This window comes from Sinohyriopsis cumingii, chromosome 19 (assembly GCF_028554795.1).
Source record: "Sinohyriopsis cumingii isolate HCF-2022 chromosome 19, ASM2855479v2, whole genome shotgun sequence".
Lineage (NCBI taxonomy): Eukaryota > Metazoa > Mollusca > Bivalvia > Unionida > Unionidae > Sinohyriopsis > Sinohyriopsis cumingii.
The window spans coordinates 18,211,874-18,239,287 of record NC_142979.1 but is presented as its reverse complement, the minus strand read 5'-3'; the positions used below and the strand labels follow the sequence as shown (position 1 = coordinate 18,239,287).

The 27,414-nt window shown below is 35.0% G+C and overlaps 1 protein-coding gene across 4 annotated transcripts in view; it reads left to right on the top strand.

Moving 5' to 3' along the window:
* Positions 1-27,414, top strand: part of LOC149775212 (sodium-dependent dopamine transporter-like) — a 178,817-nt gene that overhangs the window by 43,400 nt on the left and 108,003 nt on the right. Inside the window, exon 1 of one of the 4 annotated variants that reach the window (XM_089943046.1) lies at positions 16,978-17,134. The exons of the other annotated variants lie outside the window; for them this stretch is intronic. The gene's annotated coding sequence lies outside the window, so the exon portion shown is untranslated. Of the gene's footprint in view, positions 1-16,977; positions 17,135-27,414 lie in introns of those variants that run through there. 4 annotated transcript variants of the gene reach the window in all.

Below are 27,414 nucleotides of genomic sequence, written 5' to 3'. Positions count from 1 at the left end.
AGAGAGAGAGAGAGAGAGAGAGAGACTGCTGTTTTGACCTGGATTTTGACCTTTAGCTGACAATAAACTTCAGGAAAATTATTTTTTTAAATTATAAAGGAACCAATTCATTTTTGTAGTAACATTTTAAGTAAACAATGCATCTGTTTTGATTTTACTTGATAATGTCATGACAAAATGACATTTGAACTGAGAATGTACTAATTAATACTCGCACTTTTTAGGTGGGATTAGAAGCATGGGATTTGTTAGTCTTGTTGCCATGTGATATGAATAAAATACACAAACATGTCTCTCAAGTTTATATATATATATATATATATATATATATATATATATATATATATATATATATATATATATATATATTTGTTTTCTTATTCAATTTTGGGTGTCACATATCACATGTATACTTAACTAGATTTAGAGTCACACTGTTGTCATCTTAGGTTAAGATTCAATATTGTCGAACTGATTAAAGTTTTATATCTCCGACATAGTAGAGACTGGTGTGAAAAGAATCGATACAAGTTTGTGTTGTTGTGGCCTTTACAACTTCCGATCCATGAACTTTTAGTAGACTATCAGATAACGTGTTTCGTTATTGTTAGCAACGATATGTTCCCAACGGTTTTGTTTACTTTGAGAAATATAAAATATGTAATTTCATTGCTGAATACAAACGTCAACAGAACACGATCTTGTTCATCGGTTCCCATCAGATCTATGGCTTGTGAGTGTGACACTGCCTTTTTGGTATTGTTTATTCTTTACAATCAACACATTCCATAACATTACGTTAATACTTTCATATTTCAGTAGAGAAAATATTTTGTTCAATAATACCCACATTTTCAATGAAATATCTTGAATAAATACACAATGCAGTAGTTTACGGTTTAATATATTTCAAAGCGTTTCTGTTGAAATATATAGTCTGATTTCACACATGTTTATCTTGTGACTTTATAGATTGAAGTCATACCAAGCCATTGGCAAAGAAAAATCCGCTACATTCCTTCTTGACAAGAGGGTAACGGACTTTCGCCTGTGTCTGTCAACGACACACCAGAACAGCCGAGTTTGAACTTCGCTTCGCCAGCACTCACTACTCACTAAACTCGAATCTTCGTGGTAGCTGCGCTTACATTCCGATTAGCAAGAAAACCAAAACGATGCTAAATTTGCAATTTCTATGTGCGTCACTGACTTGTTATTTTATTAACGTTCGATTTTTATTGTCTAAAAAGAATGAAAAACTATTAAGTACGGAGTGAAATGAAATTCATGCACATAATTAAATGAATGTGTGCTATAAAATCTTTGAGACCCAAAAGTTTCCTATAATGTATTATAAGTTGAAAGCATCAAGGCTTGCGTTAGACATTACACAGTTAGAAAGGATTGCGTTAGACATACAAAAATAATACACACACTTTAAGGCAAAATCAATCTCTTTAGTAATTTAAATTTATGATAAAAATATCGCGTGGCTTGACCTGTAAAGTCACATAAATACGACACTTAAAAAGAATCCATGAATGAAAAGAAACTTTTGAAGTGGATGCGTTTTTCGAGTAACTCGATACTATGATGTGATTTTTGTGATGTACATATGAAACACACCTTTGCAGGTGTATAGGAATTAGTAACACGAAATTTAAGATAATGTTCACATTTATTTTACTGATCTTCTCTTCTACATGTACTAAATAAACTCACTGTACTGTACACACGTACACACAGCCGCACACCGAGTTTCTGGTTCTTTGCTCACTCGGAAAGCCTATTGGTGCGTTTTACTTTCTCAACTCTGTTCCATACACTAGACAGCATTATGCCTGTGTCGACAGGTATTGTTCATGTTTACTTATCCACTTAACGTGGCTTTAGCGTGCTTCACGCTGATTGGTCAGTCACATTATCAATCGTTTGCTGGCTGAACTTGCTTAACTCGCATAGTGAAAGAATTCGAGTAACTGCTTTTAGAGCATATTGTAAATAAATTTTAACATGCTTTGATCTACACATTTTTGTTCAAACACAAAATAGCACTTCAAGTTATTCATCTTCGTTGTTTAATAAATAAAATCTTATTGTTTGAATGTCTGCGATGATGTCATGGGAGTAGTTTGGCCTGTAATCGTACTCATTACAATGAGTTATTTTCCACAATAGCCCGGGTAATGCCAATGTTACCACAGGCTGAAATCTGCTAGATAATTGCAGAAAGTCGTTTTTATCAATTTAACATTGCTTTCTTAAAACAAAATAGTAACGGATAATACCAAAACTTTAACTAGCAGATCTGACCGCTCCGGAGGCCTAATAGTAGAGCGTCCTCGGATGCGGGAGGTCGCCAGTTCGAACCCCGGTCGAGTCATATCAAAGACTTATAAAAATGGTACCCATAGTTGCCTCGCTAGACGCTTGCATTAAGGTGGCGCTCTACAGTTTCGCATTTTGCATGGGTTAGAATTTTAAAGAAAAAGAATTTCCCCGGGTTATACTGGTTATACCTGTATCCACTGGTTATACTGGCTACTTCAAAAAGGACCTTGTATATCTTAGGTATTATTCAAAGAACCTTTAATTCCCTTTATTTTGGTGTATGACTGATTGGTGTAATGTAGGTTATAGAGAATACAGCTTGGCCTTATTCCAGATGCGCATCTTTCAAAAACTGCTAGCTCTGCTTGGTCATTTTCACATCCTGGACTTCAGACGTAAATTTAAAAAAGAGCCGATACTTTTTTTACATTTTATATATGTAGTAATTCATACATTGCACTTTCAGAAGCTGGTATTGTCTAGTTGGACAAAATTCATTTTCCCTATTTTAATAGGTGCTAAAGATAGTGTACTTTAGACTAATTCAGGCTGATTTGTTTAGCATAAAGGAGCAGTCATTTTAGTTAGCAGTGTGCTTAGATCATGTACAATTTCCATAAGGACAATATCCAAAGAAATGTCAGCCACATTACATCAAAGTAACATAGAGGTATGCCATCATTCTCTCCAATGTGCATGTTTCAGATGCAAACAACTTCACCTTTCATACGCCACTCTCTCAAAAGTGCATATTACTGGTGAGCGCCCTCTAAGAGGTTAGTGTAAGAAGTTAGTGTTAGGACTTGTCGGCCTGGCGTCAGGACAATGTGACTTGGTGGGGCATGATGCCACATGTCTGCGGTGTGATGCCCCAGTGCTAGACATCACTATAAACTGCCACACTGCAGACATCAAAGCGACATGAAAGATTTTTTTTTTAAAGCTGCGTAAAAAAATCTAAATCACACACACACACACACACACACACACACACACACACACACAGAGAGAGAGATCTAGTTATGCCATAGTAAATATCTATCATTTCGTCAAAATATGCAACGTTGAAATACAGAAATGTCGTTTCAAAACGGGTCTGAGTCGGGGGTCAAACGGTAAATCAAGCGGTGACGTTATTTATGACGGCACCAGGCCGAATGTTTAATACTGAGTAAATCACCTGTTCAAATACATCAGCGACCTTATATAGCTGAATGTGATCGGTTGGATACCTGAGAAATGATGGTCTGTAAACTGACCGAAGGATAAACACAGAGTAAGTCACTTCTCCAAACATTCACAACTTTTAAGTCAATCCTATAGATTATGCCGCGAATGTATGCCGATAGCTACCATTCGAACCACTTCGGTTATTTACGAAACAATCGTTGACCGAGAAGTTGCAAATGCATTGAAATGTTTTCATTCGCAACTTTTCTGTCAATCCTACTGTTGATCCATTCGTAGAAATATCTGAGGTTCTCCGAATAGATTGGGCGTTCTTTTCTGTGAAGAAATATTCGGTGAAGAAGTTCATGATTTTCGGTAAATTACTGCTCCGCCATACGTCCGAGCTATACTTTTATGTCGCATAATTAGCCGAGGAGATCCAAATGCTCTTCGAATACGACAGTGAATTCATATTACAGGATTTAATTGGTGTAATCTCAAGGATGACGATGTGCGAAAAAAATTGATTGTAAACTCACAGCTTTCATTTAAATGGATATTTCAACTTCAGGTTGACAAAATAGTTGTTATCAAGAAGTAATATATCACATATAGGTGCTGACGATAAAATTATAACCTGGTTTTTCATCTTAAGTGCCATGAGATTGATCAAAAAAATGAAATCTTGTACAAATATGCATTTTATTTACTTTGCCATAACTTCAATATTCAGCCAGAACAAACTAATGGCATTGATTTACCACACATTCCCAGGGAAGGCGTGGGAAATGAGTGCCGATAGCTTCGAGGAGGATCAGATATGTAATGTGTAAACTTGTGTAGACGGAAAGCTTCGTTGGAATTTGGGCATTTTGAAGAAGAAAAAATTTGAGGAACTTTTTAGAGATATTTTGTTTGTACTTTATCTGGCCTAGTCATCGATAGTAAGTGCCGATGAGTCTTTTGGAACTCCAGGAATCAGCACCATATATGCCATTCATTTTAAGGAGACAGTTTCGAATAGCATACGTGTTGTGTCAACGTCTTCGATAAGAATGCGTTTTCTCAATTGGGGAAGTGTTAACAAAATTACTCTTCTTGGTTGTACATTCAAAGTAACTTATTGTTTATAAATTCCCTTAAAAATATATCTCCGTGTTTAACGATCATCGTCTGTAGTACGATCCAGATTAGTAATAGAGGCGTATTACAGAGTTTAACAGTCTTTTGGCTTTACAGTGATACTCGTTTGCCATTTTTGCAATGTCATTTTTCTCAGATTGGTTCCATACAAGTAAGAAGACTGTATCCGAATTTTTAGTATGATCATGAAGTAAATGGGAATTAAAACGAAAGTCTATGATTTTGCAAAAATGGTGACAGATTGTCGATGTAAAGCGCGCAGAATCTCATTCCACATTTTAGTAGAAATAAACTGATCATTTACAAGCTTTTTTTCCGAAAGGAAAACAATATTTTGTAAACTGATGTCTGTGGTTTATTTTCACTCAGCATTACCATGTAAACGAAATTATCTCAGAAAATCACCGATATTAAGTAATCTTGGATAACTTTAATACGTTGCATTCCTAATCGTTTCAGACAGATATAGACTCAGTTTCAATTGTTTGAATGTGTTAGAAACCACGACTCTCTGTTTAGAGAGAGGTAAAAAAAGACAATGTTTAACACACACACACACACACACACACACACACACACACACACACACACACACACACACGTGCTTCAGTATGGTTATTATCATTTGCAAAACCATTACATGAACTGTACCAGCGCAGATAGTAAACCATTGAAGTTATCATTATTTGTCTTTTCCTGTTTGCACTACTGACGTAGTTCCGGAATTTCATTAATCTGTTATCAAAGTCAATCAACTTTTTCGTATGTCAATGCAGGTCAGTTACTACACCTGTGTGGTATATGTCCCTGTCGATAGTGCTTTAATCCAGGTCAATTACTACATCTGTGTGGTCAATGTCCCTGTCGATAATGCTTTAATCCAGGTCAGTTATTACACCTGTGTGGTCAATGTCCCTGTCGATAGTGCATTAATCCAGGTCAATTACTACACTTGTGTGGACAATGTCCCTGTCGATAGTGCTTTAATCCAGGTCAATTGCTACACCTGTGTGGACAATGTCCCTGTCGATAGTGCTTTAATCCAGGTCAATTACTACAGCTGTGTGGTCAATGTCCCTGTCGATAATGCTTTAATCCAGGTCAATTACTACACCTGTGTGGTCAATGTCCCTGTCGATAATGCTTTAATCCAGGTCAATTGCTACACCTGTGTGGTCAATGTCCCTGTCGATAGTGCTTTAATCCAGGTCAATTGCTACACCTGTGTGGACAATGTCCCTGTCGATAGTGCTTTATTCCAGGTCAATTACTACACCTGTGTGGACAATGTCCCTGTCGATAGTGCTTTAATCCAGGTCAATTGCTACACCTGTGTGGTCAATGTCCCTGTCGATAGTGCTTTAATCCAGGTCAATTGCTACACCTGTGTGGTCAATGTCCCTGTCGATAATGCTTTAATCCAGGTCAATTACTACACCTGTGTGGACAATGTCCCTGTCGATAGTGCTTTATTCCAGGTCAATTACTACACCCGTGTGGTCTATGCCGATAGTGCTTTAATCCAGGACTACAAAGATAACCATACTGGTATACTTTATCTTTCAAAAACTCTTGTATAGTAAGATGCTGGCACGTACCGACAACTTCTGGGTCTACTTATTTATTATTCCGTGTGAAGATAGCGCATATAAGGCATCTTGCCATACCGCACGGAAACTCTAATTTATTTGTATGATCAACAACTATATACTTCTTTAGGTGGTGAAAGTATCAATGTATCATTTTACGATAGTGTATTTGCTATATCATTAGTTTAGTTTTTGGTATGGTATGAGTTGCGATAGCTCATTTGGTAGAGGTTCAGATCTGCAATAGCAGGTTCAATCACATCTACCACCCCACCACCCCGGGCCAAGCCAGCCCAGATCGCCGGCATCAATGTCCTTGGGAAAAGGAACTAAACTCCCAAAGATGTGCTAAAGATGCCCTTAAAACCCAGAAAAAGAAAGTTAATTATTCCTCCACTTCCAAGACAGCCATAGTTATACCCTTCCAGAACAATGAAGTCGTAGGTCTGTGTGTCCCATATAATCAGCAAAGCATTGCCGAAAAGTTCCAAAAGGGTCGTAAAAGATGAAGAAACTAATCAGCCAACCATGGTATGTTCCGTTTGTTGAGGTTTTGAGTCCAACAATTCACTATACTGACCTATCGGAATAGAACTTCCTTCACTATTATCACCAGTCGTGACCTATAATGGTATTTTATTTACACGGATTCAGCAAATACGTCCCCGTATCTTGGGTATTCAGCCATTAAGACCGCATACATCCAGAGGACAGTTTCTATTCTTATATAAGGCGACGTGATCTTTTGAATACAGCTACTAAGACCACATACATCCAGAGAATAATTTCTATTCTATCTTGTGACATGATCTTGGGTATTCAGCCAGTAGGACCATATGCATCCAGAGAATAGTTTCTATTCTATTTTGTGACGTGATCTTGGGTATTTAACCAATAATACCACATACATCCAGAGAATAGTTTCTATTCTATTTTGCGACGTGATCTTGGATATTCAGTCATTAAGACTACATACATCCAGAGAATAATTTCTATTCTATTTTGTGACGTGATCTTGGGTATTTAGGCAATAAGACCACATACATCCAGAGAATAGTTTCTATTCTATTTTGTGACGTGATCTTGGGTATTCAGCCATTAAGACTATATACATCCAGAGAATAATTTCTATTCTATTTTGTGACGTGATCTTGGGTATTTAGCCAAAAAGACCACATACATCCAGAGAATAGTTTCTATTCTATTTTGTGACATGATCTTGGGTATTCAGCCAGTAGGACCACATACATCCAGAGAATAGTTTATATTCTATTTTGTGACGTGATCTTGGGTATTCAGCCAGTAGGACCATATGCATCCAGAGAATAGTTTCTATTCTATTTTGTGACGTGATCTTGGGTATTTAACCAACAAGATCACATACATCCAGAGAATAGTTTCTATTCTATTGTGCGACGTGATCTTCGGTATTCAGCCATTAAGACTACATACATCCAGAGAATAGTTTCTATTCTATTTTGTGACGTGATCTTGGGTATTTAGCCAATAAGACCACATACCTCCAGAGAATAGTTTCTATTCTATTTTGTGACATGATCTTGGGTATTCAGCCAGTAGGACCACATACATCCAGAGAATAATTTCTATTCTATTTTGTGACGTGATCTTGGGTGTTTAGCCATTAAGAACACATACATCCAGAGAATAGTTTCTATTCTATTTTGTGACGTGATCTTGGGTATTTAGCCAATAAGACCACATACATCCAGAGAATAGTTTCTATTCTATTTTGTGACATGATCTTGGGTATTCAGCCAGTAGGACCACATACATCCAGAGAATAGTTTCTATTCTATTTTAAAACGTGATCTTAGGTATTCAGCCATTAAGAACACATACATCCAGAGAATAGTTTCTATTCTATTTTGTGACGTGATCTTGGGTATTTAGCCAATAAGACCACATACATCCAGAAACTAGTTTCTATTCTATTTTGTGACATGATCTTGGGTATTCAGCCAGTAGGACCATATGCATCCAGAGAATAGCTTTTATTCTATTTTGTGACGTGATCTTGGGTATTTAGCCAATAAGACCACATACATCCAGAGAATAGTTTCTATTCTATCTTGTGACATGATCTTGGGTATTCAGCCATTAAGACTACATACATCCAGAGAATAGTTTCTATTCTATTTTGTGACGTGATCTTGGGTATTTAGCCAATAAGACCACATACATCCAGAAACTAGTTTCTATTCTATTTTGTGACATGATCTTGGGTATTCAGCCAGTAGGACCATATGCATCCAGAGAATAGCTTTTATTCTATTTTGTGACGTGATCTTGGGTATTTAGCCAATAAGACCACATACATCCAGAGAATAGTTTCTATTCTATCTTGTGACATGATCTTGGGTATTCAGCCATTAAGACTACATACATCCAGAGAATAATTTCTATTCTATTTTGTGACGTGATCTTGGGTATTTAGCCAATAAGACCACATACATCCAGAGAATAGTTTCAATTCTATTTTGTGACATGATCTTGGGCATTCAGCCAGTAGGACCACATACATCCAGAGAATAGTTTCCATTCTATTTTGTGACGTGATCTTGGGTATTTAGCCAATAAGACCACAAACATCCAGAGAATAGTTTCTATTCTATTTTGTGACATGATCTTGGGTATTCAGCCAGTAGGACCACATACATGCAGAGAATAGTTTCTATTCTATTTTGTGACGTGATCTTGGGTATTCAGCCATTAAGAACACATACATCCAGAGAATAGTTTCTATTCTATTTTGTGACGTGATCTTGGGTATTTAGCCAGTAAGACAACATACATCCAGAGAATAGTTTCTATTCTGTTTTGTGACGTGATCTTGGGTATTTAGCCATTAAGACTACTTACATCGAGAGAATAATTTCTTTTCTTTCTTGTGACGTGATATTGGGTATTCAGCCATTAAGACCACACACATCCAGAGAATAATTTCTTTTCTATCTTGTGACTTGATCTTGGGTATTTAGCCATTAAGACCACATACATCCAGAGAATAGTTTCTATTCTATCTTGTGACATGATCTTGGGTATTCAGCCATTAAGACTACATACATCCAGAGAATAATTTCTTTTCTATCTTGTGACATGATCTTGGGTATTCAGCCATTAAGACTACATACATCCGGAACATCATATTTATTCTAACTTGTGACCTTATCTAGGGTACAACGCTAGCAATGGTAGGCTAATTTGTATTCTAGTTTGTGTTCCTATATAGGGTAATCAGCGAGAAATAGAACAAGTAACACCTTTTTGCATCATGGTATGGCGATCCGACTAATTCTTTTATGGCTGTACACCAGTACATTTAGATCCTACTACTTCTATATCGTCGTACGTCAGGCACATTTAGATCCGACTACTTCTAGTATGGGCGTAGGCCAGGCACATTTAGACCAGACTACGTCTAGTATGGGTGTAGGTCAGGCACATTTAGACCCGACTACGTCTAGTATGGTTGTAGGTCAGGCACATTTAGATCCGACTACTTCTGGTATGGGTGTAGGTCAGGCACGTTTAGATCCGACTACTTCTAGTATGTTTGTACACCAGCACATTTAGATCCGACTACGCCTAGTATGGGTGTACACCAACACATTTAGATCTGACTACTTCTAGTATGGGTGTAGGTCAGGCACGTTTAGATCGGACTAGATTTAGTATGGGTGTACAAAAGCACATTTAGATCCAACTACTTCTAGTATAAATGTAGGTCAGAAACGTTTAGATCCGACTACTTCTAGTATGGTTGTACACCAGCACATTTAGATCCGACTACATCTAGTGTGGGTGTACACCAGCACATTTAGATCTGACTACTTCTAGTATGGGTGTAGGTCAGGCACGTTTAGATCGGACTAGATTTAGTATGGGTGTACACCAGCACATTTAGATCCGACTACTTCTAGTATGGCCGTGTGTAAGGCACATTTAGATCCGGCTACTTCCTGTATGGGTGTACACCAGACACGTTTAGATCCGACTACTTCTAGTCTGGCCGTGCGCCAGGCACATTTAGATCCGACTACTTCTAGTATTGGTGTACGTCAGGTACATTTAGATCCGAATAGCACTGTATCTACGTTAGGCACATTTATCAATTCGAATGATTGGTGTCTTTTTCGGTGGGGGTGAGACATTGAAGTTATTACTTACAATATGTGTAAATAAATTTGAAGAAAATTAATTCAGTGGTTTCCATTCTCCTCCAGTACGAGGACCCGTTCCTAACTTCAGACAAATGTAACTCATAACGCATGCACACCTCACACGTTGGGTAGCCTCGTTTTTAACAACAATAGTATGCCTGGGTCATTACTCAGTGAATATATCCGATCCCGATTAACAGATGTCTGTATATGCCTAGCATGAACAATGATATATATATATATATATATATATATATATATATATATATATATATATATATATATATATATATATATATATATATACGCTGTTGGGAAAAAATGCTATATATCTATAACGATTTTCATAAAAAAAGTACTTTTGCAGTGGTTCCGATGGCAATTCCGCAAATAGCACCTATGACCACAAAAGCAGGCGTTTTTATTTTGCAAGTAAAGAGATTGTATTTTTTTGCTTTTAGTTTTTTTTTGGTGGGTTGGTGGTGTGATTTCATCTCGGAGAAGTGGTTCCACTTCAGTATGAGGGTCCATCAAAGTTCTTAGGTGAATGATGTGGTCGTGAAGTGCAATTGCTCAACACACTGGCTTTGTTCAGGTGCAACAAGCACAAGTACTTCTAACTAATTACCTTTTTTTTTACATGTTCAACCGCTATGCAATCGTAGAAAATATATACCTTGGGAATATTTAAATCTTTGGCGATTGTATATGCTTTGTACCCGGCACCACGGTCATTTAGAACCATTCTGAATACGCCATTGAATGGTGTCTGAAACAATCGTTCTCGTTGTCACCCAAGAACCGTTGCACGGACAAGTGCGTCATTGTTAAATATCAGCTGAGATTTTTCTTTTCTTATTTGAGTCAGTGGAGCCAGTGTTCGTTCAACATAATTGATGGTGAATATAACCAGCGCTGATTTTTGGTTGAATTCCATTTCATCGTTGTTGGGTGTTTACGTGCCTGGTGATGAAGTCTGCGACCGGGCCTTTTCACGTTCTAATACAATGATTGAAAGCTGTCCTCGGATTGGTATTGGCACGCCAGTGTCGTCTAAATGGGTAATAGGATTCATTAGTCATGTACTAACGCAGATAGTGGTTGAGAAGCGGCACACAATTGACATTGATGCTGTCATTCGCTGACACTCGATCCATCACTTCATCTGTCAGTTCCGAAACATCGTTATCGTGTGACTGTTTAGAATCCATCGCTCATTTGTAACGATAACTCTTTAACACAAACGCCATAGACGGTGAAGTACCAATCCGGACATGCGCTGAGTCCTTCAAACTGAATTCCATCTCCGGGGACTAATGATGTTGATACTGAACATGTGAAAAATTCTTAGACAATAGCGGTTGGCTGGTCAATACGCGACAGTGGTAAAAAAAAACAACAAAATATGAAGCCTGCAGTCATTTATCAACAGTGACATTCAACATCACAAACCTTTAGTCCCGGTAACGGTAACAAGTATGATCCGGACTCGAGCTTTAAGATGGGACATTTAGGCCTATCAGCGCCATTTTCCAGAGGATAGAAAGCACGTAGGTTATTTGTTGAACTTAGGAGGTCAGTGTTTCCCTCTGTTTTGCTGGTTATTATTCCCTTCATTTAGTTATTACGCGTATTGGTTTTCTTTGTTTTGATCGTACCTTGGCGGCCTTTACATACACCTGGTCTTTGATAAAGGCAAACAACGCGCAAGAGTCTCTGATTTCCTTTATTCTAAGTGATTTCAGTCTGGTTTGAGATAGTGCCCCACGAGTTCAAAACAATATCGCTGATGTCCACACTGATGATTTCATTTTTCCGGTTGATCTTGAAAAATCCAACTGTTTAATAACAAGTGTATGACAAACGATTTCAGGTTTTACATATACGCGTCAACGTCATTATTTGGCCACCTATGCCCTCCAACAACAACATCTTTTCAGAGAGAATCACATGAATGCATCTGTAATGAGTGTGTGTGTGTGATTAGGATTTTTAGCGTAGCTTTTAACAATTTTTCAGTCATATCGCTATGATGTCTGCAGTGTGGCAGTTTATAGTGATGTCTGTCACTGGGGCATCATGCCGCAGACACGTAGCATGATGTCCCACCCAGTCACATTATCCTGACACCAACCTCTTAATGCTGAGCGCCAAGCGAGGCAGCTGTTCGTACCATTTTTGTAAGTCGTTAGTATGACTCGGCCGGGATTCGAACCCACGATCTCACGCATCCACGGTGGACGCTCTAACCACTAGGCCACCGGAGCGGTCTCATCTGTAATGAGGAAGGGGGAGTTGAGTTACACATGCATGATAGTGCATGCCGAGCAAAGAATGTATAGGTCCGTGTCTTCAAACAAAAAATAATAGATGTAAGTGGAGTTGTTTTGGGAAATCTGCAGACCCGTGTCAATGTTTTCGTTTCGGCCCATGTACGACAATAACTTGTGATATGCACGTGCGACATGATTGTGAAATCAAGAAATATTTGTTCGGTGGGTTCCTGACGACAGTTTAATCGCGAAGTAACTTCAGACACTGCATACAGGTCAAAGATCATCAGTGTGATATGTCCACCGACTAACAGATCCATAGTTTGAAACAGTATTAGTACATATCTTGGTGCGCAGACACCGCGTTTCGTGGTTATTTACCATAGTAGCTGCTGAATATCACATTAGATCGAGTCTATGGTGAGTGCAAAAAATGATGGAGGTGATTTCCGCCAAGAACTTACAGACGACAATAAACGTGTTCCTGCGGCCATTAAATGGATTCTCACAGGCATATATAATATCAATTTCGACAAGCTGATATTGCAATCAACATACCCATGATTTTGTGACTGTGTGTTTGGCTCTGAGAAAAAGCTTTGCGAACATCTCAACAAAACCCAAATATGTGACTGGGAGGAATCGCACACGAAAACGATAATGAGCTTCCGTGAAGTTGTCCTCCACGCTCCATAAATCGAAGTTTGTAATTTGTGTTGTTTCCAAAAACCATAGGTGTACGTTTGGCATCGGGTTTGTCGGGCACACCAGCAGGTCGTGAATACACAGCCTGTGTAAGTTGATGATGGATAACGGGGTAGGATATGCATGATCTGACAAAGCCTTGTGAAACATCATAGGCCGGCCAACTGATCTTGCATAACCGTCGCTGTAAATGGTCCACATGTGTTTCCAGTCCATTCACATGTTCATTAATCTGTCGATGGCATACAGACACGCGATTGAACCATACACGTTTGAACCCGTAGTGTTTACGGCTACTTCCTCGATCAAGACCTTTCGCCATAATTGGGGGTCTGTGGGTCTTCTTTTAGAGACCCAGCATCTTCCGGTAAGGAGTAATATTGTTCTTTAGGAGGCACATTCTCCTTAGGAGGCAGAACATTTTAAAGAATCAGAGAATGGGAGCCCTTTTGAATTTTTGCAAGTTAAATATAACATTCCTACGAAAATCGTTCGGTTTATCATTGTTAGTGAATAACCTTTAATGTCCCATTAACTCTCCAGGACAACGATGAATGGAATGCGTCAATCGGTGCCAACTGAGGTTCAGAAAACTTTTCCATGACCCTCATGTACTCGCACGGGTATTTTATTTTGCGGGTTAGCGAGTCGAACTTTTCAGCTATGAACGGCTTCACCTCATCGACGAACGCTTTTAAAACGGTCGTTCCGTTCGCTTGAAGGTTTTTAACGAATTTGCTCCGGCTGAAAATGAGGAAATTCAGCGAGTCACTGAACTGCAACTGATCTAGCAGAATAGTCATAAATGTTTCCATTTTGTTGGGAATGACACTTATTGGTGCATTCGACGCTGTTGCGAATCCTTGCATAAGCAAATGACAATCATACATGTACAAAATTCTTGTTTTGCCGGGGTAAATTCGTAGTTGAAGATTACCCGCGCTGGTATGCTGTTCTTCTGTAAGCGCAGTGATGTGGCAGTGATCACGCACTTTAGAGCTTCCAGCTCTACCGGAGGTATCATAGCCTTCGGTCCCAAAGGGACCTGCACAGATCCAGTAATGAGTGCCTGCAGAAAACTCACGAATATCATCACGGGTCATAATATAATATAAAGCTGAACTTGCTCGCATCTAGCACCCTGAACCTCTCTTGAGGCAATTTTCCAACTTTTCAAGAATCCTTGCAAAGCCTTTTTCAATGTCATTATCGATAGCCTCATGGTCTTCAGAGTTAACATTATAAAGAGACCACTCCAAAACCATTGTAGTGATATTTTGAAAACATTGTCTAACCAAATGATGGTTTCCGTGAGGTTAAGCGGCATAATCAAGTCCACACCAAGAACAATGTTTACTTTTAATCTAAATGTGTCCGCTTACTGTACTATTGATATAATTACCTGATAATAGGTAGAGAATCTGTAATGTAAAGTCTGGAACTTGGACTCGTCGAGCTTGTGCAGTAGAATCACTGGCAAGGGTAGTTGTATTACGGCGACGTCGGTTTTCCACATCAACAATTACAAGTGCAATTTCCGCCATCCTGGCTTACGGAGAAATCTTAATATATAACTGCTGCTGTTTCACGAAGTTTCCTTATGGTCGTACGTGACTGTTCTGGAGGAAGTTCTGATGATGCAAGTGTGCCTCTCGGTATCCTTGTTCCACGTTCTCGTGCGAATAGCTTAAGTTCACTTACAGTTGGCGCTGCCGTTGCATCCAGCTTCTGGTAGTTTTCTGAACGTCACCCGTATCTCACCTTCGAGTCCAGATGACCCAAGTAGACCTGCCTTTGTCATACAGCTTGATATCCTTATTCTAAACTCTCGCGCGAATTGCTTAAGTTGATTTACAGTCGGAGTGTCCTTATATAAGGGACAACCTTTGTCTGCTTGTTTATTTTTTTAAAAATAACAACAATCGCTCTGACCCTTGACATAATCGTCGGCTTTGTTCTTGTCAACATCACCGGCTTTTATCTGTGATTGGCAAGTCTTCACTGCAGATTACGACAGTACTCGGCAACAGAACCTCCATGTCGGCAAAGATGATTACGCGACTTGACTCCGATAACACATGTAAGACATGGGGATTATATACATGCTCATCTATGTTCTCGATTGATGGTGCGTATCTTCAGGCATATCATGTCCATTGTTTAATACGGCATATAGGATTGTAGAGTATACTGTAAGTGGATAGTCTTTGATCGTACGACAATTCAACGTGACATATTTTCATTTAAGATGACAAACCTTTTAACCAGTTGCAGAAACCGAGGATTACCATCAAACAGCTTTACCAGCTTGAATAAAATTTTCTTCAAACTGGTATATGGAAAAATCACTGCATGTTGAGCAGTATACTGTATTATACCAGCTCATAAAGACTGATTTATCATCTCAATCGTCTCCGCTTTCTTTGTTGCCTTCGCTGATTATTTCACTGCCTTCACTGGTTGTGTCACTGTCCTCAAGGTCGTCAATTGTCATTCGTACAGGTGAATCGACTTGACGTTTTGTTGCACGATATCATGCAATGACTTTTCTGGCTTAGTGCTGTATTAATCCACAAATTACCTTACTACTCGCCCCAACTAAATCCCTAACCCAGTTATTTTTTCAGCATACTCCATATATATATATATTTTAAAACTCATATACCATCTTTTGTGCTTCTTTTAACAAACCAATATATTACATTCAAGCTAAATAGGGATTTAATCCTTTTTGTGAGTTTAAAAAACACAGTGGGTCTAATTTCTTTTACGCTACTTTATGTATCTAACTGCTTGATTTCTAATGGCATTCTATAATAGCCCACTGCAATTCTTGAACAGTGAAATACATATATGTTGTCAACTTACGCAGAACTATCGGCCAGCTCACAGCATTGCAGATCCCAACCAGGGTAAGTAAAACTTCCACGTCGACGCACGTGGGCTACAATCACAGTGCACGAAAATCTTCAGTAACGAACAGTTTTGGAAACTACCAATGGGGTTCAGGGCTAAGCTCCAAAGCCTCAAAACCTCCGTTAATGCACTACTACGTGCTTATATACATATATATATATATATATATATATATATATATATATATATATATATATATATATATATATATATATATATATATATATATATATATATATATATATATATATATATGTGTGTGTGTGTGTGTGTGTGTGTGTGTTATATTTACTCGTGAGTGTGTCAGAGACTGTTGCAAGTTAGAGTTTTATTTAGTGCATAGACGTTGCTCTCAGTTGAGTATCCTATCATTTGAAGACTATAGTTAAGATCTGAACCGAATGTATTATACACAAAAAAGTAATTTTATTATTACTATTGTTACCAACAACTGATTTTCCTGTTACTACTGCTGCTAGCTGTTTTACCTATGCATGTTGGTTTTCAATGAACCTTACACAACTTGATTACTTCGGTATGTTGGTGTGTTATGTAACGATATAACTAGTTTGTATCTAGAATAAGTACGATCGTAACATACATACTCATATCAGAGCCTACCTGTCGTTGGTATATAATAATGTGTCATATCTGCTGAATGGAAAATGTAAATAGATCCAATCGAGTTATAGACGTAAAACATACAGCACGTTACATGAAAATCGGCATCCGCAGCGCAACTGGGAATAATATATTTGCGTAGTGTACGCATTGGAGTAATACCATCTCTTCTCTGCTGTCTAAGCATTGGAAAACAATTTTCTGGGTATGTAAATACATTAATTTTCATGGTGTATTTTCTTTCTTGCATGTGCTCTAATCTAAACAGCTCATCCAAGTATACACTGCATAAGATACCTAGCATCTCAGTCTATACAATTAGTCAGAATAATGAACCCTACAAAACTCCAGGAGTTGTCTGTTGGATAAAAGGCATTGAAGTTAGATTGGTCGTTTGTAGACAATTTGGGTCCACTTGAATCCTTTTCAGTCCTTTTTTGTGTGCAAGACATTGTGGATAAAACTGGACCACTGTTGTAATTTCAGTAGTTAAATACTTGTTGCAATGAATATCTGCGTACATAATCGAACACCAGTTATCATCATCAAAAGAAGAGACAATCACTTGCGAAATAGCTAATTTATGATGAACTTTCCGGATTTACTCTCCTCGGTAATAAATTATTCTACTAAATGAAATTAACATTCAGTTACCTTGCCAAAATCTACATGCTCTCTTGCCAAAATCTGAAATAATCATTTTTAATTCAGTGAAGTATGCTTTTCAGAAAACAGGAGGTGGATGTCTTATTAAGCGTGTTGAAATGGACAATCATGCATTTACAATGTATCCTTCAGCATCTGAAAAATCATTTAAAGAATAATGCTTTTTGTTCCCTTTTTGCATTCCTTTATAAGTCTACCTTGCATATTTGCCATTTTTCATTTTCCAAAACAAAATTAAAATGATAAGATCAAGTTCGATACAAAAGCCAATTGGTAAATTGTCTATTCCATTAATTGTAATATATATATCGTTATGTAATGAGATACTGTCATGTTGACTTAATAATAACTGCTTTCATTTTTATAGGTTGTTTTATTCCAGATAAAAGTAGGTGAATTAACTAATGAATTAGAGTTTTCGACCATCCATTTCCATAATCACCAATATTCAGATAATGTGAAAATATTTGTGCGAGCGAGATTATTGGTTTATTGGCTACAGAAACGCAATGATCCCATCTATTCCATCAAGATAAGACCTTCACTCGCAACGCAAAACTCGTTTTGAATTAACTTTGATATAGTGTTAGGTATAAAGCCTGCTGCTATGGAAGGCAAGAAAACTTCACCCCGACAAGAACGTTACATGCCTATATTGCACGCTTTACCGAGTCCAATATTTATCAATTGTTTATAGAAAATACCTGCAAATTACGAACATCGGCCACTAACAATAATGCTAAGCACGGTCAACTGTCGACGTGAAATTAAATGGATCGATGACCATTGGCAAGCAACAATGTAGATACCAGTCCTTTTCCTAAATAATTACTGGGTTCGAAGAGTTGCAAACAAAAATCACACCACGCTAACAAAAGATTATTTAAGCATTTTTATAAAGACTGTAATATTCTTCATAAAGACTGTCATATTCTTTATAGAGACTGTAATATTCTTCATAAAGACGGTCATATTCTTCATAGAGACTGTAATAGTCTTCATAGAGACTGTAATATTCTTCCTAAAGACTGTCATATTCTTCATAGAGACTGTAATATTTTTCATAGAGACTGTCATATTCGTCATAGAGACTGTAATATTCTTCATAAAGACGGTTATATTCTTCATAGAGACTGTAATGCTCACACTATCAACATATCTGAACCTTTTAAATTTGGATAGATAAATCTTTATACACTACCCACATTATGAATAGATAAATCTTTGTACATTATCCAATGAATAGATAAATCTTTGTGTAATACAGTATTAATAGATAAATCTTTACACACTTTCATATGAATAGGTAAATCTGTGTGTAATACAGTATAATTCTTTATACAATACAGTATGAATAGATAATTCTTTGTTAATAGATAAATCTGTATTCGTTATCGTATGAATCGATACATCTTTTTGTAATACAGTATGAATAGATAAATCTTTATACACCTAAGTATCAATAAATAAATATCTGTTTACTACAGATACAGTCTTATTAGATAAATCATTGTATACTACACTTACAGTCTTATTAGATAAATCATTGTATACTACACTTACAGTCTTAACGTATAAATCATTGTGTACTACAGTTACAGTATTAATAGATAAATCATTATGCACTAAGGTATTAATAGATAAATCATTGTGTACTACACTTACAGTCTTAACAGACAAATCATTGTGTACTACAGTTACAGTATTAATAGATAAATCATTATGTACTACAGTATTAATAGATAAATCATTGTGTACTACAGTATTAATACATAAATCATTGTGTATTACAGTATTAATACATAAATCATTGTGTAATATAGTATTAACAGATAAATCATTGTGTACTAAAGTATTAATAGATAAATCTTTGTGTACTACAGTTACAGTATTAATACATAAATCATTGTGTACTACAGTATTAATAGATAAATCATTGTGTACTACAGTATTAATAGATAAATCATTGTGTACTACAGTATTAATAGATAAATCATTGTGTACTACAGTATTAATACATAAATCATTGTGTACTACAGTATTAACACATAAATCATTGTGAACTACAGTTACAGTATTAATACATAAATCATTGGGTACTACAGTATTAATACATAAATCATTGTGTACTACAACATTAATACATAAATCATTGTGTGCTACAGTATTAATAGATAAATCATTGTGTACTACAATTACAGTATTAATAGATAAATCATTGTGTACTACAGTTATAGTATTAATAGATAAAGCATTGTGTACTAAAGTTACATTATTAATAGATAAATCATTGAGTGCTACAGTATTAATAGATAAATCATTGTGTACTACAATTACAGTATTAATAGATAAATCATTGTGTACTACAATTACAGTATTAATAGATAAATCATTGTGTACTACAGTTACAGTATAATAGATAAATCATTGTGTACTACAGTTACAGTATTAATAGATAAATCATTGTGTACTACAATTACAGTATTAATAGATAAATCATTGTGTACTACAGTTATAGTATTAATAGATAAATCATTGTGTACTAAAGTTACATTATTAATAGATAAATCATTGTGTACTACAGTTATAGTATTAATAGATAAATCATTGTGTACTAAAGTTACATTATTAATAGATAAATCATTGTGTACTACAATTACAGTATTAATAGATAAATCATTGTGTACTACAGTTACAGTATAATAGATAAATAATTGTGTACTACAGTTACAGTATTAATAGATAAATCATTGTGTACTACAATTACAGTATTAATAGATAAATCATTGTGTACTACAGTTATGGTATTAATAGATAAATCATTGTGTACTAAAGTTACATTATTAATAGATAAATCATTGTGTACTACAGTTATAGTATTAATAGATAAATCATTGTGTACTAAAGTTACATTATTAATAGATAAATCATTGTGTACTACAGTTATAGTATTAATAGATAAATCATTGTGTACTAAAGTTACATTATTAATAGATAAATCATTGTGTACTACAATTACAGTATTAATAGATAAATCATTGTGTACTACAGTTACAGTATAATAGATAAATCATTGTGTACTACAGTTACATTATTAATAGATAAATCATTGTGTACTACAATTACAGTATTAATAGATAAATCATTGTGTACTACAGTTATAGTATTAATAGATAAATCATTGTGTACTACAGTTACAGCATTAATAGATAAATCATTGTGTACTACAGTTACAGTATTAATAGATAAATCATTATGTACTAAAGTTATAGTATGAATAGATAAATCATTGTGTACTAAAGTTACATTATTAATAGATAAATCATTGTGTACTACAGTTATAGTATTAATAGATAAATCATTGTGTACTAAAGTTACATTATTAATAGATAAATCATTGTGTACTACAGTTACAGCATTAATAGATAAATCATTGTGTACTACAGTTACAGTATTAATAGATAAATCACAGGGTACTAAAGTTACAGTATTAATAGATAAATCGTTGTGTACTACAGTATTAATAGATAAATCATTGTGTACTAAAGTTACATTATTAATAGATAAATCATTGTGTACTACAGTTACAGTATTAATAGATACATCATTGTGTACTAAAGTTGCAGTACTAACAGATAAATCATTGTGTACTAAAGTTACAGTATTAATAGATAAATCGTTGTGTACTACAGTATTAATAGATAAATCATTATGCACTAAGGTATTAATAGATAAATCATTGTGTACTACAGTTACAGTATTAATAGATAAATCATTGTGTACTACAGTTACAGTATTAATAGATCAATCTTTGGGTACTACAGTATTAATTGATAAATCATTGTGCACTAAGGTATTAATAGATGAATCATTGTGTACTACAGTTACAGTATTAATAGATAAATCATTGTGTACTAAGGTATTAATAGATAAATCATTGTGTACTACAGTTATAGTATTAATAGATAAATCATTGTGTACTACAGTTACAGTATTAATAGATAAATCATTGTGTACTACAGTGTTAATAGATAAATCATTATGCACTAAGGTAAAATAGATAAATCGTTGTGTACTACAGTTACAATATTAATAGATAAATCATTGTGCACTACAGTTACAGTATTAATATATAAATCATTGTGTACTACAGTATTAATAGATAAATCATTGTGTACTACAGTATTAATAGATAAATCATTATGCACTAAGGTATTAATAGATAAATCATTGTGTACTACAGTTACAGTATTAAGATATAAATCATTGTGTACTAAAGTTACATTATTAATATATAAATCTTTGTATACTACAATATTAATAGATAAATCATTATGCACTAAGGTATTAATAGATAAATGTTTGTGCACTACAGTTACAGTGTTAATAGATAAATATTTGTGTACTATAGTATTAATGGATAAATAATTATGCACTAAGGTATTAATAGATAAATCATTGTGTCCAACAGTTACAATATTAATAGATAAATCATTGTGTACTAAGTATTAATAGATAAATCGTTGTGTACTAAAGTTACAGTATTAATAGATAAATCGTTGTGTACTAAGGTCTTCATAGATAAATCGTTGTGTACTACAGTTACAGTATTAATAGATAAATGTTTGTGTACTACAGTTACAGTATTAATAGATAAATCATTGTGTACTACAGTTACAGTATTAATAGATAAATCGTTGTGTACTACAGTTACAGTATTAATAGATAAATCGTTGTGTACTAAGGTATTCATAGATAAATCGTTGTGTACTACAGTTACAGTATTAATAGATAAATCGTTGTGTACTAAAGTTACAGTATTAATAGATAAATCATTGTGTACGAAAGTTACAGTATTAATAGATAAATCGTTGTGTACTAAGGTATTCATAGATAAATCGTTGTGTACTACAGTTACAGTATTGATAGATAAATCGTTGTGTACTACAGTTACAGTATTAATAGATAAATCGTTGTGTACTACAGTTACAGTATTAATAGATAAATCGTTGTGTACTACAGTTACAGTATTAATAGATAAATCGTTGTGTACTACAGTTACAGTATTAATAGATAAATCATTGTGTACGAAAGTTACAGTATTAATAGATAAATCGTTGTGTACTACAGTTACAGTATTAATAGATAAATCGTTGTGTACTACAGTTACAGTATTAATAGATAAATCGTTGTGTACTACATTTACAGTATTAATAGATAAATCGTTGTGTACTACATTTACAGTATTAATAGATAAATCGTTGCGTACTACAGTTACAGTATTAATAGATAAATCGTTGCGTACTACAGTTACAGTATTAATAGATAAATCGTTGCGTACTACAGTTACAGTATTAATAGATAAATCGTTGCGTACTACAGTTACAGTATTAATAGATAAATCTTTGCGTACTACAGTTACAGTATTAATAGATAAATCGTTGCGTACTATAGTTACAGTATTAATAGATAAATCGTTGTGCAGTAAGGTATTAATATATAAATCATTGTGTCCTACAGTTACAGCATTAATAGATAAATCCTTGCGTATTTCAGTATTAATAGATAAATCATTGTGTGATATAGTATGAATAGATAAATCGCTGTGTACTACGGTTACAGTATTTTTAGATAAATCTTTGTTTACTGCAATTTCAAGAGATAAACCATTGTGTACTATATTATTAATATATAAACCAGTGTGTACTATATTATTACTAGATAAATCATTGTGTACTAAGGTATTAATTTATAAATCATAGTGTGACATAGTATTAATAGATAATTCATTGTGTACTACAGTTACAGTATTAATAGATGAATCATTGTGCAATATAGTATTAATAGATTAATCAGTGTGTGCTGTAATATTATTAGATAAATCATTGTGTGCTATAGTATTAATAGATAATCATTGTGTTCTACAGTTTACAGTTACAGTATTAATAGATAAATCTGTATGTACTCTCTCTCTCTCTCTCTCTCTCTATATATATATATATATATATATATATATATAGTTCGGTTACCGCAACATATTTTTCAATATATTATTCAATATGATTACATTTGCTTTCTCTTTTCTACTACTTTTATACAGTTTGTGAATGATACTGTACAGTAATCCAGAGTTAACCATTTTATGAAACTATTGGCAATATTAGAAACATACGTTGTATTAGATTAAAAATGGTCATACTGCATTCACTGCATACACAAAGGTTTTGATTTTTTTACTGACTTCGAACAATTTATGTGGATGATCCACAGTCTAACTAATGTGGATGATCCACAGTCTAACTAATGTGGATGATCCACAGTCTAACTAATGTTATTAACTGGACTTGTAAACACACAAAATTCCTACTTTCTTGTAACTGAGATAATCGTAAAAATTGCATAAGAGTAAAATATTTTCTTGATATTTCCTGCAAATGTGGAAAGTTTAACCTGATGTGTGTCGAAACCTCAACAAAGTAGAAACGGAAGTAACAAAATGTATAATATGGACTGGTGAAAAACAATTCAGAATTCCTTCTTCGTGTATTCCTAAAGATCATATAAAAAGTTATGATTTTTATGACATTTCATGCAACTGCGTCGCTTAAAATGCATTAAGTAGCCACCCTGGGAAAGTACATGCTGAACCAATTAGAGAGTTGGCAGATCAATACAAATTAATGTTAATCAGATCTGGAAAAATCTTGGGAATTTGTCTGATTCAGACCGAGTGATTATTTAAATATCGTTAGTATATTTATTGTATTTAGTTGTCTGAGAGACGGTTTTCTTCTCAATGTCCCATTGATTTCTCTAGTATAATCTAGAAATATGTTCAGGGTAAGAACCGTCATGGGCCAAATTGTGCATATGCATATGTTATCCGGAAGCAACTATTATTGAAGTAATGTATAACACATCATTTGTTCTTTCACTTTAGAACTTTATTGGTATAGGGTCGGATCTCAATACTATCCTATCACTTTCAGTTGCCTTTAAGCCCCAACCCCACCCAGCCCTTTAACCCATCTTCCACGAGCAATGCGGCATTAATTTATACTGATACATCCTGGTTTTTTTCTTCATGTACTTTACACATACCGGCATCTTTTTCTAAATTGTATTCATTAACTTGGACTGGTTTTCTTGTTATTGGGTGCGGTAGTCTCTAACTGGTACTATATAGACACTGAAAAGAACATGTCACACTTCGGTGTATCTTAATGGACACCGAAAGAACATGTCAACCTTTCGAGTACTATATGGACACTGAAATAACATGTCACCCTTTTGTGTACTATATGGATACTGGAAGAACATATCACCCTTCTTTATACTATATAGACACTGAAAGAACACTGAAAGAACATGTCACACTTTTGTATACTATAAAGACACTGAAAGAACATGTCATCCTTTTGTGTACTAAAAAGATACTGAAAGAGCTTGTTATCTTTTTGTGTATTATATGGACACTGAAAGAACATGTCGCCCTATTGTGTACTATATAGACACTGAAAGAACATGTCGCCCTCTTCAGTACTATATAGACACTTAAAGAACCACCTTCTGTGTACAATACAGACACTGAAACAATATGTCACCCATTTGTGTGCTGTATAGACACTGAAAGAACATGTCACCCTTTTGTGTACTATATGGATAATGAAAGAACATGTCACCCTTCTGTATACTATTAAGACGCTGAAAGAACTTGTCACCCTTTTGTGTATTGTATAGACACCGAAAGAACGTGTCACCCTTTTGTGTATTGTATAGACACTGAAAGAACATGTCACCCTTTTGTGTGCTATATGGACACAGAAAGAATATGTCACCCTTTTGTGTACTGTATGGATACTGAAAGAACAGGTCACCCTTTGGGTACTATATAGACACTGAAAGAACATGTCACCCTTTGTGTACTATATAGACACAGAAAGAACATTACACCCTTTTGTGTACTATATGGATATCGAAAGAACATGTCACTCTTTTGTGTACTATATAGACACTGAAAGAACATGTCACCCTTCTGATTACTATGTGGACATTGAAAGAACATATCATCTTTTTGTGTACTATATAGACACTGAAAGAACGTAACCCTTATGTACTATATAGACACTGAAAGAACATTACACCCTTTTGTGTACTATATGGACACCGAAAGAACATGTCACTCTTTTGTGTACTATATAGACACTGAAAGAACATGTCACCCTTCTGATTACTATGTGGACATTGAAAGAACATATCATCCTTTTGTGTACTGTATAGACACTAAAAGAACAGGTCACCATTCTGTGTACTATATGGATAATGAAAGAACATGTCATCCTTTTGTGTACTATATGGATACCGAGAGAACATTCACTCTTTTGTGTACTATATTGACACTAAAAAAACATGTCACCCTTCTGATTACTATATAGACACTGAAAGAACATGTCATCCTTTTGTGTACTATATAGACACTGAAAGAACAGGTCACCATTCTGTGTTTTATATAGATACTGAAAGAGCATTTTATCCTTTTTTGTACTATATGGATACCGAAAAAAACATGTCACTATTTTGTGTACAACAAAGACACTGAAAGAACATGTCATCCTTTTGTGTACTATATAGACACTGAAATAACAGGTCACATTATGTATACTATATATAGATACTGAAAGAGCATTTTACCCTTCTGTGTACTATAAGGATACTGATAGAACATGTCACAGTTTTTCTTTCTACCATGCTTGCATCCTTTTGAAGCTATAGTTCACAATTAGAAAATTACCGCTTATTTTGAAAAGAAGAAAAGGCCCTTGTTTCTTATCTTTTATAGTCGGATTAACATATTTTTGGAAATATCATGCTGAATCAAATTTAGCATCTCTTTAATTGTATTTACCACATTAGTATCTAAAGATTAATTGTGTGGGAGGTGTAAAGTAACCTACATTCACAGATATTTATATGCAGTTAAACTATCCATTACTTAGTTGTTGACTTTTTTATGAAGCACAGCAATCTGATAAATCATGAAGTATAGCGCGCTAAATGTGTTACTGTAACTCAGGTTTCATGTTTACATTTTTTTACAGGGTCTCTATGCGTTCACCAGATATTGATACAATTATCGTTATAAAACTATTGTGCTACAATTTTAACTGCAAGCATCAATACACTAATTATGTTCCTTATTCATGTCATTACTCCATATTCTTAATTAAATTCAATGCATTAATTGTGCGTTCCGATACATCCAAGCTGTCTTATTTAACTTTGACACAACATATAAAAATGTCAGCATTTTACAGAATAGTTGTATTTGAATAATATTACTGGAGTTTTTAGTGAATGTGGTCCTTCCAGAACTGGTGGAATGGCACCAGTTTGCTTTGTTTCCTTTTGATAAGCAAAGCGGATGAACTCAATAAACCTTTTATTTTTTGTTTCATTGTTAATGTTGCTCGTTATCGAATGCGTGTAACATTCCAGGAAATATCAGAAAAAATAATGTTTTCTTTTAAGGTCTGCAGAAGTTTCGCCTATTTAATAAACGTACCTTTGTTGTATCTGTTCCACCAAAACGTACCTGTGTTGTATCTGTTCCACCAAAACGTACCTTTGTTGTATCTGTTCCACCACTGAATCATAACTACCAAGACTGTTTGCATTAAGTCACGTGTTTTGCTCCTTAGATCAATGGTTCTCAAGGCAGCTGTATAAGGAGAGTGTAATGTGACGTCATATGTGTAAGGTCGAAACACAATGACTCACTTTCCATACTCATAACAAACGAAGCATCCTTGATAAGTTTAA